We start from the raw sequence: 22,556 nt of genomic DNA on the forward strand, positions 1-22,556 counted from the left end.
ATAAAGGCAAGAAGTGACTGGCTTACAAGCTTTCATGAGGGAGCCTAGTTCCAGATGGAGCAGGGATAGGCAGAACCTCCACTGAACAATTTCCAATCTGTTGGGACCAGGCTGACAAAAGGAAATGGGGATAAGATTCTTGTGGTGAATACCTGCCATCAGGACTGACTGTGAAGGTTGGAAATGTAGAGGCAGATTTTTTTTTTTTTTTTTTTGCAAAAGGAGGAGATTGATTTTGCAGCCCAGGAGCAGAGGTCCCTGGGACCATCAAGCGAGAAGAGCAGAAAGTGTGATCCTGCCCAGAGAGGCAGTGAAGCCAGGCATGGAGACAGAGATGTTGGTGTGGAAAGATCGAGTGGCTGGGACACAGGACTCAGGGAGGGAGAGGTGCTGTTTGCTGACAGCCAGGGGGGGACAGGCCTATAGGGTGTACCCTTTGCTTATTTGATGATGCATGGAGGGGATTGTAATCATTGCAATGAAATATAATATGATAGGATGAATGTGAAGCTGAAGTGGGACAGAGGCAAATAATGATATACGCACAACCCTGGAACAACAGGGCTATGGAATATAGAGATTGAGACATGGTTGGAATGGGGAAAAGGGGAAAAACAATGCTAAGATGCTTGACTGTCTTTGGAATCTTGGTTTCCCTGGCATACAACTATAAAATAGACACTGGAGGGGGAGAGAAAGGAATAGCCAGAAATATCACCATAGAAAGCTTGTAAGTTCGTCTTCTGCCAATAACTGATTGGAATGCCTAAAATGGGGCTACAATGTGCCCAGTGAAGGCTTCCGTGGAGTCTCTGTATTACACAAAATCATAGGTGAATTCCTGAACAGCATCCAGAATCTTCTGAGGGGAAATTTCCACTTGAAAGGACAAGCATACCAGCCTGCAGCGGCTAGAAGAACAGAAGATACTTCCTGAAAGAAAGGCTGACAGGAAAAATACAAAACAATACAGGCAGATCGACTAATTACTACAAGAATAAACAAGTGGCTCGCCCAGAAGACATCAAGGTAAGTGGTTCAGTCCCCTCAGGGCAAACCCCCTTTGAAGACTTAAGACCCAAAGGGAATACATGCTCACATGACCACATTCATCACCAATAAGGGGAAGTGAGGGAAAAGCAGCAATGAAGCTGCAAGCTAAGCCTTACAACGTTCAATGGACTCCTATAAACCCGGCTGGAGACCTGGATGGTCAGCAGTGTGGCAAGACCTGGGGACTCTTAGGCCCAGAGTCAGTGACACAGACATAGAGGACTAGAGTGGACAGTGACACGTCCAGCTGATAAGAACGGGCACATGCGTTAGTACACCCACACTTGCAGATAATACCCACCTAACCTGGCTTCTTGGAGGCCAGGATGGCTAAGCTTCGTCTCTCCTACTTTGGACATATTGTCCGGAGGAAACAATCGTTGGAGAAGGATGTCATGCTGGGTAGGGTGGAGGGTCAGAGAAAAAGAGGAAGACCTCCAACGAGATGGATCGGCCAGGTGGCATCATTGATGGACTCGGGGGTGGCAGCGGTGGTGAGGTTGGCCCAGGATCGAACATTGTTTCGTTCTGCTGTGCATGGAGTCGCTATGAGTCGGTTCCGACTCGATGGCACCTGAAAAAAACAACAAACCTGGCTTCAATGACTGGATGATCAGAGCTCAACCGGAAGAAGAAAGAGGAAAAAATTAATAATCTGATACAATTTAATGAACTTGACCTACACCTATGGAAGCAGTAGCTCAAAAGAGAATAAATCCTTACAGCAAGAAACATTCCCACCCCCTCCATACACAGAGTAGACAGGGATGGGCAACTTGGACATTGGCTACCCAGAATGGGGGGTTTACAGAGGCAAGAAGTGACTGGCTTACAAGCTCTCAAGAGGGAACCTAGATCCAGAAGACATGGAGTAAGGCAGAATCTCCACTGAGTAGTATCCAATCTGTCTAGGCAGGGCTGAGGAAAGGAGATGCGGATAGGTATCTTGCGATACAATTATTATAGTGAATAATTGTTATCAGGACTGCTTGTGAGGGTTGGAAATGTAAAGGCAGATGTTTTGTAGCAAGGAGGGGACTGATTCACTTTGTAGTCTAGGAGCAGAGGTCTCTGGGAACACCAAGGGAGAAGAGCGGAGAGCAGGACCCTATCCAGAGAAGCAGTGATGCCAGATATGGAGGCAGAGACAATGACGCTGAGAGATGGAGTGGCTGGGGACTTTGGACCCAAAGAGGGAGAGGGGCTATGTGCTGACGACCAGGGGACAGGCTTGCAGGGTATACCCTGTGGTTGGTGGATGATGCATGGAGGGGACTGTAACCATGGCAAGGAAACGATATATGATGGGATCAATGTGAAGCTAATGTTCTCCCATATAAACTATCACATAACTCAAAATAAAGCATCCTATATGCTTCAATTAAAAAAAAAAAAAGAAAGAAAGAAATTTAAATTTGGAAGACAGCTACCTGCCAACTGACTGGAAAAGATCCTATTTGTGCCCATTCCAAAAACGGTGACCAAAGTGAAATGTTTAAATCATCGAACCACATCATTACCATCACAGGCAAATACAATTTTCCTGAAGATAATTCAAAACCAGTTACAACAGTACATAGATAGGGAGCTGCCAGAAATTCACCGTGGATTCAGAAAAGGATGTGGAATGGAGAATGTCACTGCTGCTGTCAGGCAGTTCTTGGCTGAAAGCAGAGACTATCACTAAGACGATTACTTGTGCCTTACTGACTATGCAAAGGCATCTGACTGTGTGGATCACAACAAAGTATGGATAACACTGAAAAAAATGAGTAGTCCAGAACACCTGTTGTGTTATGAAGAACATGTACATCGACCAAGAGGCAGTTATTTGACTAGAACAAGGGGACACTGAATGGTTTAAAATCAGGGAAGATGTTCTCCAGGATTGTATTCTTTCACCATACTTACTCAATCTGTATGCTAAACCAATAATATAAGAAACTGGATTATATGAAGAACGTGGCATCAGGACTGGAGGAAGACTCATTTACAACCTGTGATATGCTGATGATATAACTTTACTTCCTGGAAGTGAAGAGGCGTTGAAATACTTACTAATGAGAAGATCAAAGACTACATTATGGATTGCACCTCAATGTAAAAAAAAAAGAAAAGAAAAGAAAATCCTCATAACTGGACCAATATATAGCATTACGATACATGAAAAAATGACTAAAGTTCTCAAGGCTTTATTTTGCTTGGATTCACAGTCAAAACTCCTGGTAGCAGCAGTCAAGGAAGCAAAGGACATTTTGTATTATGCAAATATCCTCTTTAAAGTGTTTGAGAGCAAAGATACCACTTTGAGGACTAAGGTGCAAACTATTTCATATGCGTGTGAAAGTTGAACAATGAATAAGAAAGACTGGCAAAACAGTGCATTTGAATGAGCCTGCTGAGAAGACTATTAAAAGCACCATAGACAACCAGAAGTACAAACTAACCTGTTTTGGAAGAAGTAACAGGAACGTGAGTGCCTCACACTTCAGACATGTTATCTGGAAGGACCAGCCCCTTGAAGAGGGCATATACTTGGTAAAGTGGAGAATGAGCGAAAAAGAGCCCGAATAAGCTGGAATGATACAGTGCTAGCAGCTATGGGACCAAACCTAACAAAATTTGTGAAGATGGTGCAGCAACAGGCAGTGTTTAGTTCTGCTGTGCATACAGTCACTGCGTTGGAACCTACTTGATGGTAGCTAACAACAACAACATGAATGGTTTCTTTACACTAAGCCTCTGTATGTGACATATGCTGCTGTTGTTAGCTGTTGTCAAGTCTGCCCCTGACTCACATTTAAATCTCACAACAGCACCAACAAGTAGGTTCAGTGGAAGAGACTGTATTAGTAAAACATCACATAAATGAAAATTCATATAAATAAAAACCAAACTTAGTAGGGGAGGCTTCCTGGTGTGGTGCTATCAGTAAGGCCATTAGCTCAGACCCACCAGTGGCTCCTTGGAAACACTATACAGAGTCTCTATGATTTGGAATGGACTCCACAGTACTTAACAAGTAAAGGCGGATACATATTTTTGTTTGCCCAATAAAAATTTCCAAGGCATTTCAAAAGCATGCATGCTTTGGGCCAAAATATTTGAAATTTACATACATTTTGACTGGCTTTTAATTTGGAGGAACTTACATAATTTCCAACTTTGGGGATAATTCTTTAAGTTTCTTATTGTCCAAGTTTTGAAAAATATAGAGAAATACATCACTGTTGAACGAACAACAACAGAGTAAGAAGAAACCTGGCAACTAACTAGCCCACAGATACAAAGATCAGGGGAAAGCGGGAAAGGGACATATAACTTATTTTCAGGGCTTTATGTATGGAACTAGTGCTAGCCACCACATAGTTATTTGTCTATATAGTAGGCAGATACCTGAACCTTAACAAGGAATTTCCCAAATGTTAAGCATTGATTCACCTAAAAAAAGAAACGCCAGATGAGTGTGGGGAGAAATTTTCTTTACAGAAAAATATCAGATTAATACAGAAGGAATAAGAAAATTAGAAAATTACATTTTGTAAGCAATTTATTAATTAATTCAGGCAAGGATCATCAACGAATGACAAAAATTATTATTTAAAAGACGGTTGGGGGATAGAATAGTCATAGCCTTATCGAGGTGGTTGGTGGTGGCTGTGTGCAACCAAGTGGGTTCTGACTCACAGTGACCTTGTACAGGCTTTCCGAGCTTCATCTTTCTCCCTTGGAGCAACTGGTGGATTAGAACTGCTGACCTTGTAGTTAACAGTCCAGCATTTAATCCACTATACTACCAGGACTGTTTAAAGTATTATCCCTAAATTATTTTAGTAATTCCAATGGAAATAATGTAGCTTCACAGACTGGCGGTCACAACCTGAACCAAATAATCAAATAGCATCACCAAGACCAGAGAGTTGGTATTATGTGCCTTCTGATGAGGTGCAATAGGAAGCACGCAACATCAATTATGAAATGACCCTGCAAAACATGTTTACCCTGAATCTAATCATAAGGAAACAATCAGACCAACACAGTATATAGGACATTCTACAAGACAACTATCCTGGACTCTTCAGAGAAATCAATGTTGTGAACAACAAAAGACAGCCAACAAAAAGAAAGAGTGTGTGAGGATATCCTTCAAACCTAAAAGAGCATCAAGAGATTCAACATGCAATGCGAAGCCTTGCAAGGGTCTCAAACTTAAAAAAAAAAAGTAAAAAGCTACAGAAGACAATTGGTGAACCGATTACAGTTTACAAATTAGATGACAGTACAGACATACTGTCAATTTTCTAGGTTTAATAGTATATTCTGTGGATGTAGGAAAATCCCCTTATTCTTAGGTGCCGCATGCTAAAGTACCGAGGGGGAAATGTCGTGATGTACACATAACCGAATTTTCAGAAAAAAACTTAACATAAACCATACACTATAGAAAAAGAAAAAAAAATTAAACACAATATGCATATTTTTGTTGTTAATTGTTGTTGTTCAGTGCTGTCAAGTTGGTTCTGATGCACAGCGACCTTGCATAAGGGTTCAAGGGATAGCTAGTGGGTTTGAACTGCCGACCTTGTGGTTTGCAGTCAAGTGCTGATCCCACAGTAACACACTAGGAGTCCTGTTGTTAGTGTGTGTGTGTGTTTGTATGATTATATAACAGAGTAAAACCTTCGCTGCAAACAATCACAAAATCAACTTTGCTATATAAGTATGAACTACCTCTGGGAACATAAAGTAACCAGAATCATCTTTGAAGATCTCTCAAATCATTCTCTAGTGACATAGCAGTTACGAGTCAGGCTACTAACCACAAGGGCAACAGTTTAAAACTACCAGCTGTCTGTGGTAGAAAGATGAGGCTTTCTGCTCCCATAAAGATTTACAGTATTCAGGGTTGCTATGAGTCGGAACCGACTCCACGGCACGTAACCACCACCACCACCACCAATCAATATAGAATATAGAATGCACATGGATTTTGTTCATACAACTTTGTATATAATGTGTATGTATATGACAAATTGAGAAGAATGTATAGATTGAAAGGAAAACCTACAAAAAGACTACTAGACATCCAAATCATTCTCCCCTTAGAATAAATATCAACTTCTCTAGACTTGAACGAGGATTGGTGAAAGACTTTTTAAGCGCTTGTAACTGCAAATAGGAAGGAGCCATTCTATCTGAATTGTGAACCAATGTCACCTAATACTTGTTAATGGTTTTCAAAATGAAATAATGGCATTACATCATGCAAGGGTTTGGGCCTGAAGTCTCCGCAAGTCTTCAGTTAAAATGCGCACAAGACATCACTTTACCGTAAGCTTTTAAAGAGCCAAGTTCCTTCTTCATTTGTTGCCTACATTAGTACTCAAACTCTTCCCCCACACTCGGGGAAGACATCTTTTAAGAGCATCACCTACAAATGCCATGTGTTGTTTTATTCATGCAGTGACAACTTATAACACTGCCTACACTGCAACTGTTGCTCCTTCTGTACCTCCTCTTTTAAGAACATGGCAAGTCCTACTTTAGCAATATCAAAATGTATTATTTCCATGGTTTCATTCACAATGTTTGTTTCCTAAGTCTCCTCTTTTCTAGTGCTGTTTACTTTTCTCTGGGATGTAAATAATGTTATTACCTCATCCTGATAAATCTGTTCACTGTTTGCTGCTTCTCTTCCCATATAACAATTCAACAATTTAATGATTTCCACTAATATCTCGCAAACAAAAGGATAATAACTGTGTGTGCATAAACAGAAGTTAACCTTTTGACAATCTGATTTAAGACCCAGTTACATTAATACTAGTGACTTGGAAAAACTGAAGCAGAATAATACGAAAATGAGTCCAAAACTACCTGTACTCTGGCTATAGTTTTTATTTTATAATCAATTTCAGAAGAAACAAATACATCACTTTTTCCACACTTTTCAATACACTTGTCCATTTGTTAACAAGCTTTCATAATCCTTTATTAACAATGTTTGACGCTGAACTCTGAGCCACGAATGGACCACTGTCGTCTCTTTCTCATAAGTGAATTTTCATCCTTGAAGGGCTGCTTTCAGGGGACCAAGCAGGTGAAAGTCTGACAGAGCAAGATCAGGATTATGAGGAGGATGCGTTAGCACCTCAAAATGAATGTTTTGCAGAGTGCCAACAGTGTGGGCAGAGGTGTGTGGATGGATGTGCATTGTCATGCAAGATCCCAATGCCCTTAGATAGCAGTGCTCTGAGTTTAACCTGAAATTCAGGCTTCAGCTCTTCAGTGAGCATCTCACTGTTGATTGTTCAACCTTTTTCCTTATAGTATGCCAACACTGGCCCTTGAGAATCCCAGAAAACAAGCATCAATTTTCCAGCTGATGACACTTTTGAACTTTTTCTTGGTTAATGATTCCATACTCTGCCTTTTACGCTCAGGCTTGAAGTGATAAATCCCATGTCTCATCACCAGTAACGATTTTAGGAAACTTTTACCTTCCTTCAAGTATCACTCCAAATTTTGTTTGCAGAAGTCCAAATTCTTCTGTTTATGTTCTTACGTGAGTTGTTTTGGTATCGATCTTAGAAAAAGTTTCGAAACCCCAGTAAGTCTGTGGTGGATTATTTCATAGGCAGATCCATGGCTGATTTGCAGATGATCTGCCACATAATCCACTGTCACTCATCTACTAGACAGTGGTCTTTCAAATGCATGCTCAATGTTGCCATCAGTCATGGACGTGGATGGGTATTTTAATATAACCTGTGTACTGATCATTTTTTATTCACCCTCAAAAATATGCTATGATGTTTTTAAAGTCATTCTGCTAACAGAAACTATCAGCTCTTCCAAGCCCAACTCTATCCTCACAGCAAATTTCCTCTAAATGATCCGGTTCCTGTGGGAATGCTATAAATACAAGTGAAGTGTTATTTGCGATAAAACAAATATAAAGCAAAATATTAAAACTTACAGATAGCTAGGTAAGAGCAGATCCATATTTTCACATTTATGAGGCAGATGTAAAGCATATATATTAGGAAGCTGAGCCTTGAGATTTATTATAAGATTTAAGAGTTGCACTTGATTGTGAAAAGTCAAAGCTTACCCATCTATTTCATTTACTCCTCAAATATATTTTGAGCACCAAAAGTGTACCAGTTCTTGCTCTGGGAATGGGGGATTCATCAGTGAACAAAACAGAATAAATTTCCTACAGCCAAGGAGTTCTGGTAGCATAGTGGTTATAAGTCTGGCACCTAACCTCAAGGACAGTAGTTTGAAACTACCAGCTGTTCCGCAGGAGAAAGATGAGGCTTTCTGCTCCCGTAAATATTTACAGCCTCGGAAACCCTGTGCAGGGTCACTATGAGTCGGAACCGACTCCACAGCACAGGAGCTTACTTTCTGGAAGGCGGAGACAGACTATACACAGAAGAGGAGCGTACCTTTGGTTATTTTAACTGAGAAGATGCTATTAGAGAAAAGGCTTGCAGGTAACAGAGAAAGAGCACTGAAGGTAGAGGGTTCTAGGAGTAAGGGTCAAAGATGTGAAGATGGAGTTGGTCACAAAGGAAGTTCAGCCAAGATGTCAGTGTTGTTGTTTTTAAATGCCATCGAGTCAGTCCGATCCATAGCGACCCTGTATAGGGTTTCTAGGGAACGGCTGGTGAGCTTGAACTGCCAATCTTGCAGTTCAAACTGACTTTGCAGTCCAGCGCATTACCCTGAATCTGGCTGGTGAGTGGGCAGCAAAGCCAACATCGTTATTCAAAGGCAAGCTAGGACCCTATTCTTGGAAGGTGAGAAATAAGTTCTTACAAATGTCACTCATCTGCTACTCACTACTCCTCTGGTGGCTTTGCAGCTGGTAGAAGAGGCTAAGGCTGGTAGAAGAATGCTAAGGAGACGGTGATATCAGCTGCCCAGGGGTATTTAAGGCCAACTTCTTACTTTACAAACTAGAGCATGCCAATAAAAAGAAGTGCCACTTCCACGTAAGCTCAGAAATATCCACCAACAGGCAGAAGTCACATATGTTTTACCATCATTTGATGTTGTTGTTGTGAAGTGCCGTCAAGTTTGTTCCGACTCATAGAGACCCTGTATAGGGTTTTCGAGGAGCAGCTGGTGAGTTTGAACCACCGAGCTTGCGGTTCAAACCGACTTTGCAGTCCAGTGCATCAACTCACAGCACCACACCAGGACTCCCACAATTTGATACACAAGTCCAAAAAAAATTCTAGTGCAAATGGTTAAAATGCTCAGCTGCTAACTAAAAGGTTGAAAGCTCAAGTCCACCTAGAGGCACCTCAGAAGAAAAGCCTGGTGACTACTTCCAGAAAAACCGACCACTGAGAACCATAGGGAGCACAGTTCTGCTCTGACATACACGAGGTCACCATGAATCGAAGATGACTATGACAACTGATTGGTTAGCATAGATGAAAGCTTGTGGTTCAGAACTTGATACATGTGATTGAGAGAAAAGGTTAATTTCGAAATCTCGATGCCTGGATTTACATTCACACCAGCAGCCTTTTCCTCTTTTTTTTCTTCACTAGACTTTTTAGGCAGCTGTTCAGGGGATCAGACCTTCGAGAAATCAGCACCCAGATATAATCTCTAAGATCATCTTTATGAGCCTATTTTATACTTCAGAAAACAGAGCTAAATAAACAATGGCAACTATAAGAACCAATGCAATTACAGGTTAATTTACCCAACCACGAGGTTGGCAGTTCAAACCCACCAGCAGCTCCTCAGAAACCCTGTACAGGGTCATTGAGAGTGGGAATTGACTTGATGGCACTTAACAATAACAATGAGGCTTTACCCATCTATGCATTCCCTCCCTTCCCCATACTTTCTTAGTCTGGAATTCCTTTTCCTCCAACCAACCACCCAACTATTAATATCCACAACAACAGCAAACCTATTGATTCTTCAAAGAAGTGCTAAGTATCACTTCCTCAATGAATTCTTCCCAGATGCCCTAGGTAGCCTACATGTTCATCTCTTTTCAAACACCTCCAACATTACACATACATTTCACACAATGATTATATTTTAATCAAAAGCTCCTAGAGGACACTTTTGTAACCTCAAATGAAAATATATTTTAAAAAACAGTGGCTTTCAAATAGACTCTGACTCGCAGTGACCCATATGAGAAGTGTACTTCACAGGTTTTCAGTGGCTGCTTCTTTCTGGAAGTAGATCGATCACCAGGCCTTTCTTCCAAGGTACTGCTGGATGAACTTGAACCTCCAACCTTTCGATAAGCAGCTAAGCACACTTACTACTTGCACTGCTTAGAAAAAAATAGGAGTCCGGTGTGGTGCTGTAGGATAAGGACTGGCCTGCTAACTACAAGGTTAGTAGTTCAAACCCACTAGTCACTCCTCAGAAACCCTACATGGGACTGCTATGATTTGGAACTGACCCGATGGCACTTTACACGAAACAAAAAGGGCATTACTTGTAGTCAAGCTAAGATAGAGAGAAACATAGAGAATATAAACCCTGACAAAATACCTCTGCTATCTTCCTTATGCGGCTGTCTCCTGTAGTGTTCCCAAAGAGTAGGCAGAGCTTGGTCTTTCCGACTTAGACCTGGACTCAACTGGCTACTCACTGTCGATAGGTAGTTTGTTTCTCCAGGATTTTGTTAAGTGACATCGAATCAGTTCCAACTCATAGAAACCTGCATAGGACTTCTTAGGAGTAGCTGGTAGATTTGAAGCACTAACCTTTCAGTTAGCAGTCCAGTGCTTATCCTACAGCACTACATCAGGGCTCCCTCTCCAGGAAACAGCTAGCTGTTCAATTCCAGAATATGTTTTCTGAATGTCTCATAAATACCTATTTTAACACCTAGACAACTAGAGGGCATGCATGAAGTAAGTTCTAATGGACTTTAAAGTGCATACTGCTTACAAAGTCAGCACTGAGCAGAAGACTATGACTGACAGCCAACTTTACCTCCCATGCTCCTCTGACTTCAATGAAAGTCAGACAAACATTTCTTATGTAGAAGCCATCCATCCTCATTTCCAGAAGCTTCCATGCAGAATAACTTCGCCCATCTCAACCTCATTTCTCCTATCAAGTGAGTGTATACTGCCTTATAATATCACACTGCTAAAAATCGACACAGAACACTGTAGACTGATGGCCTGGGACCCAATCTTGTCTATATATGGGCGGTGGCATTTTTCTGTTGACTTACACGGTGTTTTTTAAACACAGACTTAATGGTCAGTATTAAAACATGAGGCCTTTGAGCATATAGAAAATTCAGATTTCTAGCTTCTCAGTACTAGTGTGGTGCCATAGGATAAGCACTCAACCTCAAGGTCAGTTTGAGCTGCAAGGTTGGCGGTTCAAACTCACCAGCCACTCCTCAGACACTCTATACAGGTTTGCTATAGGTCGGAACCAACTTGATGGAACTTAACAACAATAGCAACAACAACTTGGAAAAATAGTGGAGCAAAGAGGATTTACTTGATATGGATCTTCTATCCACAGTCTCCATAACGCTCACCAAATGATTGGGTAGGACCATGCAATAGGGCGAAATGCACTCTAAGTCAGGGATTGGTCGGTTTTGCCATCCTGCTGGGTTTATAAGGAGCCTTCTCAGAAACAGGAATAGACGCTCCAGGACCACTAGATGCCTGCCTGCACAGGGAGGTGGCAGCGGCATGGAGAGACAAGTGCAGCAGGCTTGTTGGCCCAGGGACTGAGTAAAACGAAATGCCTTTGGGCAGGAGGCTGGCTTGCAGAATACGCCCTTTGGACATTTACGGAATTTACCCCAGCACTAAAGGAGCTTTGTACCACTTGCCCAAATTGGGCAGACACCAAGGGGCCCAGGGACTGAGAGGCTGCGGCCCACAGTGAGGTGTGCCTACAGTGCGGCTGAGAAGAGGTACTCCTAACCGGAGAATTGCTCCATCCTGGGTTGTTTCTCATCCTGATCTGCAATTGGTGTGCAGACTGAGCTGGCTGCAATGCAACAAGGTTCACCAAGAACAGCTGCCTGATTTCACATCCCAGGACTACTGTTTACTAGCTGTGTAACCTCACACAAGTGACCTTTATGCCTCAGTTTCTTTTCCTATCACAAAGGAACAATGATAATACAATTGAATTTAGGGGATTATTCCTGTACACAGGAATCACAATCCAGTAAAGGGTTCCCGAGGCTGCAAATCTTTATGGGAGCAGAAAACCTCATCTTTCTCCAAAACAGTGGCTGGTGGGTTTGAACAGCCAACCTTGAGGTTAGCAGTCCAGTGCGTAGCCTACAGAGCCATTAGGGACCTGTGGGATGTTGGTCTGGTGTGAGGAATAAATTAGTTTATATAAAGCAGTGGTTTTCATTGGCCTTGAGACTGGGGTGGGGGGAGAGGGGAGGGGGAGAAGCCTCTGCTCTCCACCCCACCTGGCCCCCAAGGGGCACTTGGCAATACCTCAAGACATTTTTATTTATTTTTAACTTTTTGTGATTTGAATGAAGGTTTTCAGACCACGCTGGTTTTCAATTCAATAATTCATACATGCTTTGTTTCATGGCATTGACTGCAGCCCCCACAATGTAACTGCCCTCTTTCCACTTCCTCCCTGGGTTTTCTGTTTCCATTCATCTTTCTTTCCTACCCTTTCCTGCCTTCTGAGGTTTATCCCGGGGCAACTGCTGCCACTGTGATTTGTGAGGTTGACTGTTCTAAGGAATGGGCACCTCCCTGTTATTATTTCTCACCCCATAGACCTGCCTATTTGGCTAAAAGGTGAGCCATGGGATGAGTTCAGTTCCAGGCCTGAAGGGTGATCAAGAGTCATAGTCTTGGGGGTTCCAGCAGTCTAGAAACATTTTTAGTTGTTGGAACCAGGGAAGGAACGATTTGCATCTAGAAAGTTGTTGTTATTATTAAGTACCATCAAGTCGGATCCAACTCATAGAGACCACATAAAGGGTTTCCATGGAGTGGCTGGTGAATTTGAACTACCAACCTTGTGGTTCAAACTGACCTTAATGTTTGGTGCCACACCAGGACTCCAGAGGCTAGTTATTGCTAAACATCCTACCATACACAGGGCAGTCCCAACTACAAAGAATCATCTGGCCCAAAATGCCAATAGTGCTGAAGTTGAGAAATGCTGATAGAAAGCATTCAGAAAGGCTATGGCACAGAGAAACTGTATAAACAAATCATTATTAGTTATGCCAAAACAAAAGCCAGGAGACAGTCCCACATTTGTAAAAGAAATGTCTAATAGTTCAAGATCTCCTGTGTTACCTTTAATGAATTTAATGTACTGCACACATAGGAAAAGGTATTCTTTAAGACCCCAGTTCATATGGTTAATTCCACTGTAGGTCAATAATAATAATTATGTGGACATATTTTCCTGAAACAAAAAGAAACCATGAATCTATTTTGGTGAGCCACAATACACGATATTTGAAAATTCTACTGTCCTGGAAAATATGAGACACGAAAACCTGTCATTACAACAACATGGAAGGTACCAGGTCACCCTCCAAACTCTGGGTTTAATACACTGACCATGCCTACCAGTCCCAAGGTATTTTTTGAAAACTTGTGACTAGAGAGCAAATAAAAGAGTGTACAAAACCCTGGAGTTACCCCATGTCTACCCAAGAAAATCCTCCAGGCTTCAGGCGCCCGGTCAAAAATCCGAGGCTAGAGGTCCTGCTTTGATCTAGAGAGACAACAAAAGGTATCTTCCAGACCCAGATCAACCCACAAACAAAGCAATCCAGAAAGGCCTGCACTGTGCGGATACACTCGTAGGAGGCTCCCAGGACTCTAGCACAGGAAGGACACCAGAACCAAGACGGCCTGCACCAAGCCCCTGCTGTGGTGATCCAGCACACCAGGGACTGACCAGGAGGACTAGCCCAACACTACTTGTGAGAAAGGTGCCCTGAGCCAGTCACAGTCTCTCTGTGGGCCTGTGTTTTCTCATCTATAATGTTAAAAAGTGGTATCGGTGTTACTGTTCTCTCATACTATAAACACAGAGAATACTAATTTTATTTGAAAAAGTGTGTCTTCAACAGTTACTGTCCAAGGAAGTGAGCTCCTCTCAAGGGCTAACCCAGACCCTTAATGAAAGATCAAAGAGGCTCTGTTGCATCAATGATAAGAAGGACTTAACAGTACTTCTCTCAAAAATGAGTTATTAAGAGTGCAAATAAAATCAGAAGGCTTTAGAGTGTGTGAAAACTTTGCAGGTATAATACTAATTGTTTGTTCTTTTAAACTTAAAGTTGACAAATATTTATGTACCTACGCAAGTCAGAATCAGCTAGATGGCAACAGATGTATGGTGAAGAGTGTCTGGCCACACAAACAGTTAAGTGCTTGATGAACACTGCTTATTATAGGTGAGCAGAATGCACCCACCCAGAGGTGTCTTGGAGGGAAAAGAAAAGAAAACGGAAAGTCCTGTGGATTGCAGGTCTACTCTAAAACCCATGGAGTCACCATGACTAGAAATCAATTCCACCAGCTATTGATTTGGCTTTTGTGGTTGCTAGGTGGCACTGAATCAGTACCAACTCATAACACCCAAATGCACAATAGAATGAAACACTGCCCAGTCCTGCGCTATCCTCACAATTTTGTTATGCTTGAGTCCACTGTTGTTGCCACTTTTACCAACCCTCCACTTTACCAAGTGTAATGTCCTTCTGCAAGGATTGGTCCCTTCTGATAATATGTCTGAAGTATGAGACACGAAGTCTCACCATTGTGGTTTTTGAGAAGTAGCCTGGCTGTACTTCTTCCAAAACAGATGAGTTTGTTCTTCTGGCAGTCCATGGTACTTTTAATATTCTCCTCTAACACCATAACTCAAATGCATCAGTGATTCTTTTAGTTTGGTGTGTAGTAATGCATTGCAAAGGATCACAAGATTTGTACACTGAGTCACTAAAAGTCTCCCTAAGTGCTAGGAGAAGAGAAGATTGTCCATGAAAGAGACATAGGAAATGTTTCATTGAGGAAGCAGCATTTGAGATGGACTTAGAAAAGCAGGTAGAAGTCTATGGGTTGGAGTTGTCCATCTAAAATATTCCAGACTGTAAACAGAGAATGAGAAAGGCACTGAAGACAGAAATCTCCAGGGTAAGGGAGAGGAGTCAAGCTGAGGGCATTGTGCACCTGGAGGGAAGACAGCATTTGGGTCAAATCTTAACGGGCTGGAACTCCAGAATGATGACATGAATTGCACAAAGAATCTTAAGGGCAGAGACGCTCAGTGAAAATATCTAACAGACTGCTCAAAGAACAAAGAATGTCTCTCTTGCCTAAATTTAAATATAATTCAACGTTTGTGAAAGATAATCTCAACAGCACTATTCTACTTTAATTAATGAAAACGACAGTCTCCATTATGCTGTTGTTGTGTGCTGTTCAGTCAATTCTGACTCCTAGTAGACCCTATATAACACAGGAAAACTGCCCCATTAGGGTTCCTAGGTCATAATATTTAGGGCAGCAGACTTCCAGGTCTGTTCTCCAGGGGAACTGCTGGTGGGCTCAAATCACTGAGCTTTTGGTTGGCAGCTGAATGCTTACCCATGGTGCTACCTGGGTTCTTTTCAATAAGTTATGTGTGTGCCATTATATTATACCAACCCCACTGCCACTAAGTCAATTCTGACTCACGGCAATTCTACAGAACAGAGTAGAACTGCTTCACAGAGTTTCCAAGGAGACTGGACAGCAGGTATCAGCAACAAAAATAAGTAAAATGCTTACTGATGTTGATCAAAGACATAGCCTCACCACTGGACCAATATATTCCATTATGATCAATGGAGAAAAGATTGAAGTTGTCAAAGACTTCATTTACATGGATAACCATCAACACTCTTAGAAGTAGCAGTCAAGAAATCAAATGACATATTGCATCGGGCAAATCTGCTGAGCAAGACCTCTTTAAAGTATTAAAGAGCAAAAATGTCCATTTGAGGACTAAGGTATGCCTAACCCAAGCCATGGTATGTTCAATAACCTCACATACATGTGGACAGTGAGTAAGGAAGACTATAGAACAATTGATGCATTTGAGTTATGGTGTTAAGAGGAGAATATTAAAAGTACCATGGGCTGTCAAAAGAAGAAACCAATCTGTAATGGAAGAAGTGCAGCCAGAAAACTCCCTGGAAGGCAGGATGACCAGACTTTGTCTCTCATACTTCAGACATATTGTCAGGAAGGACCAGTCACTGGAGTAGGATATCATGTTTAGTAAAATGGAGAGTCGGAAAAAAAGAGGAAGACCCTCAATGAGATGGACTGGCAAAGTGGCAGCAGTGATGGGCTCAAATGTAGCAACGATTGTGAGGTTGGCGCAGGACCAGGCTGTGTTTCATTCTGTTGTGCATTGGGTTGCTATGTGTCAGTACCGAATCAACGGCCCCTAACAACAACAACAACATGAGCACCGGACCGCAAGACTGTTTGAATCTCAAGGTTGGCAGTTCAAGCTCACCAGCTGCTCCCTGGAAACTCTATACAGGGTCGCTATGAATTGGAACCGACTTGACGGCACTTAATACCACCAAAAGGAGCTCTGGTAGCGTAGTGGTTACGAATCAGGTTGTGAACTGTAAGGTCAGCAGTTCGAAACTACCAGCGGTTCCGCGGGAGAAAGATGAGGCGTTCTGCTCCCGTAAAGATTTACAGCCTCGGAAACCCTGTGCAGGGTCGCTATGAGTCGGAATCGACTCCACGACACTTAACAACAACAATACCACCAATATTTAAGGAAAAGAGCCTTGGTAGCATAGTGGATTCTGAGTCAGGCTACTAACCACAAGGTCAGCAGTTCAAATCTACCTGTCACTCCACAAAAGAAAGATGAGACTTTCTATTACTGTAAAGATGTATAACCTCGGAAACTATGCAGGGTCACTATGAGTCAGAACCAACTTGGTGGCACACAATCACCTCCAACCCCTAAGGAAACAGACTGCCACATCTTTCACCCAGGGAACAGTTAGTGAGTTCAAAGCACCGACCTTCTGGTGAGCAGCCACAGCTGCTGCTATGTCATCTTAGATTGGTGTTGTTGTTGTTGTTGTTAAGTGCCGTCAAGTCGGTTCCGACCCACAGCGACCCTGTACAGGGTTTCCGAGGGTGTAAATCTTTACGGGAGTAGAAAGCCTCATCTTTCTCCCGCGGAGTGGCTGGTAATTTCGAACCGCTGACCTTAAGGTTCGCAGCCCGATTCGTAACCACTACGCTACCAGAGCTCCTTTTTAGGTACGCTCAAGTCAGTTCCGACTCACAGTGACCCCATGGACAACAGGACAAAAGACTGCCCGGCCCTGGGTCATCCTCACAGCGGTTTATGTTTGAGCTCACTGCTGCTGCCACTGTGTCAATGATTCAGCTACAAGAAGGTCCAAAAGTCATTCATAAAGTAAATCAAGTTAGTAATCAATCACTGCACAATAACTACTCAACTAAGCAAATCTTAGAAATACTGCTCTTCAGCTTATTTTGTTTTGCTTTTTAATTTTAGGAACATACTAACCCATTTCTAAACCATGTAATGTATAAGTTGATTTTTACTTTAAATTTTTAATGTAATATATTGCTAAGAAAATATAAAGTTACATCTCTGAGCTGACCCAAGGGCTTCCTTAATTATTGGAAAAGATTCCACTTGCTGACAGAAACTATATGCCTGCGAACTCAAGGCTCTATTCCCCCACTCGTAATGATGGGAAAATATTAACAAGCTTTAGACTCCTTCTCAAACATAAAGCTTAAAATGAAACCACAGCTTTCTTTCTACCAACAGAAAGCAAAGCTCCAGCCCCACAATTCACACCTGCTCACTACTACAAAGGGATTCTTTTAGCTCAATAGGAGCAGTCTCCTCTTTTTGGAATCCTTGTTTATGAGTTTATGGACAGTACATTCACAATGCTGAATAATATATTTTTATATATAGGGAAACTCGTCACAGGACTTACTACATAGATGATCACTGTAAGTATCGTAGGGGATAAAAACACTAGGCTGAGAATCCAGAGTGAGCATTTTGTTGCCAGCTTGGCCACTATCTGGGTTAGGTTTGAAATTCTCTTAACTTCTTGGGGCCTCCGTATCCCTACTTCCAAAACTGAGAGGGATGAGTCAGATGATGTCTACAATATCATAAAATATCTTTTTAAATTATATTGTTCTGGAGCTGCTACTGTATACCTGGGGTAGCAGTGAAGAAGACTAGAATTAATTAGACTTTGGAAGAGGGCTTTGGAATCAACACTTGCTGCTGTTGTTAAGTGTCATCGAATTAGTTCTGAATCATAGCAAGCCTGTATAGGGTTTCTAAGGGAGCAGAAAGCCTCATCTTTCTCCTTCATTGGAATCAGGCTAATGAGTGTTTACATCCAGGCTCTATGTTAGAACTAGTCCTGTGGGCTTCAGTGTAAACTTCTTTGTCTATAAAGAAGGAATCTAATGTCTACCTTTGCAAGTCATTGTAAAGATTAGAATGTATGCAATGTGCCTAGCACTGAGGCAGACATTAAATCCCTAGTCAGTAACAGAGAGTCTAATGGAAAACAGGAATCTATTTGACAATGCCATTTCCTGGAATTCAGCTTGAAGAAAAGCAAGGAATGACTGGCTGACAGTCTTTTCCAAAAGGAAGGTGCTGGTGGTTGTTGGTAAGTGTCATAAGATAGTTCTAATTCATAGTGACCCTGTGAAAGGAAGGTACTTAAACATACTAGTGGAAGATGGGAGGGCACAAAAGCAGGGGGTTGAAGATAAGCAGAGGCTTTGATTCCCTACACATAATAACAATGCAAAGGAAAGAAACAGGGCTTGATGAAAGAAATCAAAGACATCTTCCCCCCTTAATAAAGAAGAGCCCTGGGGGCAGGAAGAATTACTGCAGTGATTTCATAGCTAATATAAAGCACATAGAGCTGGTAGGAGTCTGAATGTTACTCAAAGTAAACAATAACAACTTTGCAATAGACAAATCATACTTCCTTTGCCTGTCTGCAATTTTCACAAGGAATACAGCTAACCCAGCTCCTGCCTACCTCTCCGATGTCATCTCCTACCATTTGCCTCATTCTCCCTGATGTCCCTCTGCTCCAGACACCCTGACTTCCCTTCTGTCCCTGGAATGTGAAGTTTTGCAGTACATTGCACTGTTACCTCTGCCTGGAAACTTCCAACAGATCTTCCAGAGCTGACTCATTCTAAGCATCCTGGTCGCAGCCTCCTCAGTAAAGCCTTGGCCAATCATCCTACCTAATCTTCCCCACACCTTAGTCATACTTCAGCACTTTAGACCCTGAAATCTTTTTTGCTAGTATTAATCTCATTTGTTCACATGAATATAAAATCTCTGAGGGCAGAGACTTTATTGAAATTGTGCCTTACTCAATTCCCAACATCTAAAACAAAGCCTGTTATTGTTGTTGTTGTTGTTAAGTGCCAGCGAGTCGACTGTGAATCACAGCGATCCAATATAGGTTTTCTAAGGAGTGAATGATGAGTTTGAACCACCAACCCTGTGGCTCAAACTGACCTTGCAGTCAGTCCTTCAGCCTGGTATAGACGAAACGCCTATCAGATCAACTGTCCAGTGAGTAAGTGCAATGATAATGATATTCATCCTTCTGTGAACCTAAGGAAAAGTCCTCAGGAGAAATCTTAACTTCATTTTTTGAAGGAGTTTAAATTATAAGGCCATTTTTAAATGTCAATGTTTGAGACAGGAAGATTCCAAAGGGAATGAATGTTTCACAATAATATAAACTATTATATGTCTTCATATTATTCTCCACTGTGTACAGTACATGCTGTTTCTTTATGAGCAGAACTTACCCACCACTGTTTTATTGTTCCTGTTAAGTGCTGTCGAGTTGCTTCCTGTATAGGGTTTCTGAGGAGCAGCTGGTGAATTTGAACCACCAAGCTTGTGGTTCAAACCAACCTTGTAGTCGAATGCTTATGCTACAGGGCCACACCAGGAACCTATAAATCAAGACGTCTTTGTTTTGTGAGATTCTGCTTCCTGAAAGGGCAGGGGTATGAATAGGTGGTATGTAAACGGCAATTATCTTCCAGTGCCCTGCCCAACAAAGAATTCTGACTTAAAAAACATGAATTCCAGTATGGAGTCCTGGTGTGGCGCTGCAGGCTAAAGTGCTGGACTGTAAGGTCGGTTTGAACTGCAAGGTCTGAGGTTCAAGCCACCAGAAGCTCCTTGGAAAGCCACTAAGCCGGAACTGGCTCTGATAGCATTTAACAACAATTCTGGCATATTTTTAACCCTGTTGTTACTGTGTTATCTTGATAAACATATTCAAACTATTACTGAGTCAAGTGATGAATTGAGTAATCTCATCTGTGAAACAAAGACAAATGGATTGTGGAAAAGGAACCCCACCCACAGCGAACAACTGCTGCATTAAGAAAATGTAAATTCTACAAGATTAAACCGTGTTTAGATTAAAAGAAGGAAAATCTCTTTCTTATCTTAAAGCACAAGTAGGCATGCTACTGAGATTTCAAAAAGCCGCCAGATACCCATGAGCGGGCAAAATTGAGGACTAAAACCACTTTGCCTGAGAATTCCAGAAAATTCATGGATTGTGCTTTTATTTTTTTCTTTGGGGCACGGCTTTCCTTGATGAATAACGCAGGCCTGCAACGGACTGTGCCAAGATGAGGCATGCATCGTCCCCAGTGTCCCTAGCTTCCTGGTCACTCTGGAGGCCCAAGGAGCCAGCACGGGCTTGGACCTCACTAGGGGTACATCAGGGTCCGCAGGGTGAAGAAATGGGGACCTAACTATCTGAATCCACACCCTGAATCCTGGTCAAGCACTGGGGTGGGTGGAGTTCAGCATTCTCCAAGTTCACTTTTTGTATCCATTATAAACAGAGCCTGCCTCTCCCCTCCTCCTCTGGTCCCAGGGGTCGCACAGGGCTCTGCAAATAAAATCGGGGTCCGCTGCTCTCCTGAGAGCCATCTGACCCCTGGTGACTCGGTTTTGCAACCTGTCCAACAGGGTGATGAGTAACCAGCCTACCTCCTTGGGTGGTTCCAGGCCGGCCGCCCCAGGCTGGCCCAGAGAGAGCGGCTCCGTGCGCGGCGGCAGGGCGGGCCAGGCGAAACCCGGGACCTAGCCCGCCAGGCGACGCGCAGCCCACCGCCCTGCACCCACAGTCAGGCGCCCCGGGACCTCCTCAAGAACCCGGCCCGTGATGTCAGCACGCTGACGTCGCGCACAGAGGCCGCATCTCTCCCGAGGCACCAAAGACTCGGCTGGGCTGAGTGCCACCAGAGCGGAGCCTTCTGACTGGTGGGTGGCTCTGTCAATCATTCACAGGCCAATAAGCGGCGCGGGAAGATCGGCAAGGACGCCCTGAGGAGAAGAGAAAGTGGAAATCTAGGATTCTTGCGTTGTTGTTGTTAAGTGCTGTCAAGTGGGTTCCACTCATAGCAACCCTGTGTAGCGCAATCGAGGAGCAGTGGTGGATTTGAGCCGCCATCCTTGTATTGCACCCCCTAACTGGTTGGACTTCCCGGCATCTCGCACTGCTCGGCTTAAATAGCGTTCCTCTTCCTCCTAGTCATTGATTCGGCTTCTTGCGCCTTCCTCCTGTCTTTTGTGGATTTTTAGGCTCCAACCAGTGGAAAAAGAATGTATTTCAGCCCCCCACCCCCAGCCCCGCCCCGAGTCCTGGTGTGGCGCTGTAGGTTAATGTATCAGACTGCAAAGCCTTTTGAACTGCAAGGTCGGCGGTTCAAGCTCACCAGATGCTTCTTGGAAACTCTATACAGGGACACTTATAGGTCAGAATCTACTGGATGGCGCTTAACAACAACATATGGCGCAGTGGTTAAAGCGCTGTAACACCAACCGGATGGTGGACGTTTCCCACCAGTGCCTCCGCGTAAGAAAGACGCTGCAATCTGCTTTGGAAAAGATTGCAGACTTGGAAACCCTATGGGGCAGTTTTTCAGAAGGGGCTTAATGAAAGTGGGTTTTGATTTAATTTGGATTTTTTTGGAACGGGGTCACCTATGAATATATAGGACATTTCACTTTTCTCCCAGGATCCCGCCTCAGAGTCACCTCCACTTGGAATTCTCCTTAATTGCCCCAGTCCTCTATTTAGGCAACACTTCATCTGTGCTTTGTTGTGTACTTTGTTGCATAATAAATTCATTCCTCTATCCTAGTGTTGTTGTTAAGTTACTCTGGAATCAGTTCCGACTCATAGAGATCCCATATAGGGTTTCCAAGGAGTGACTGGTGGGTTTGAACCACTAACATTTCAGTAAGCAGGCCAATGCTTATCCTATAACACAACACCAAGACACCCTACTTGCTATTAGTTTTGCACATTTACATATTTTTACATTATTTATTTCCTTTTATTTCAACTCAATTTGTCTATGAGATTC

Source organism: Chrysochloris asiatica, unplaced genomic scaffold (genome assembly GCF_000296735.1).
Source record: "Chrysochloris asiatica unplaced genomic scaffold, ChrAsi1.0 scaffold00006, whole genome shotgun sequence".
Lineage (NCBI taxonomy): Eukaryota > Metazoa > Chordata > Mammalia > Afrosoricida > Chrysochloridae > Chrysochloris > Chrysochloris asiatica.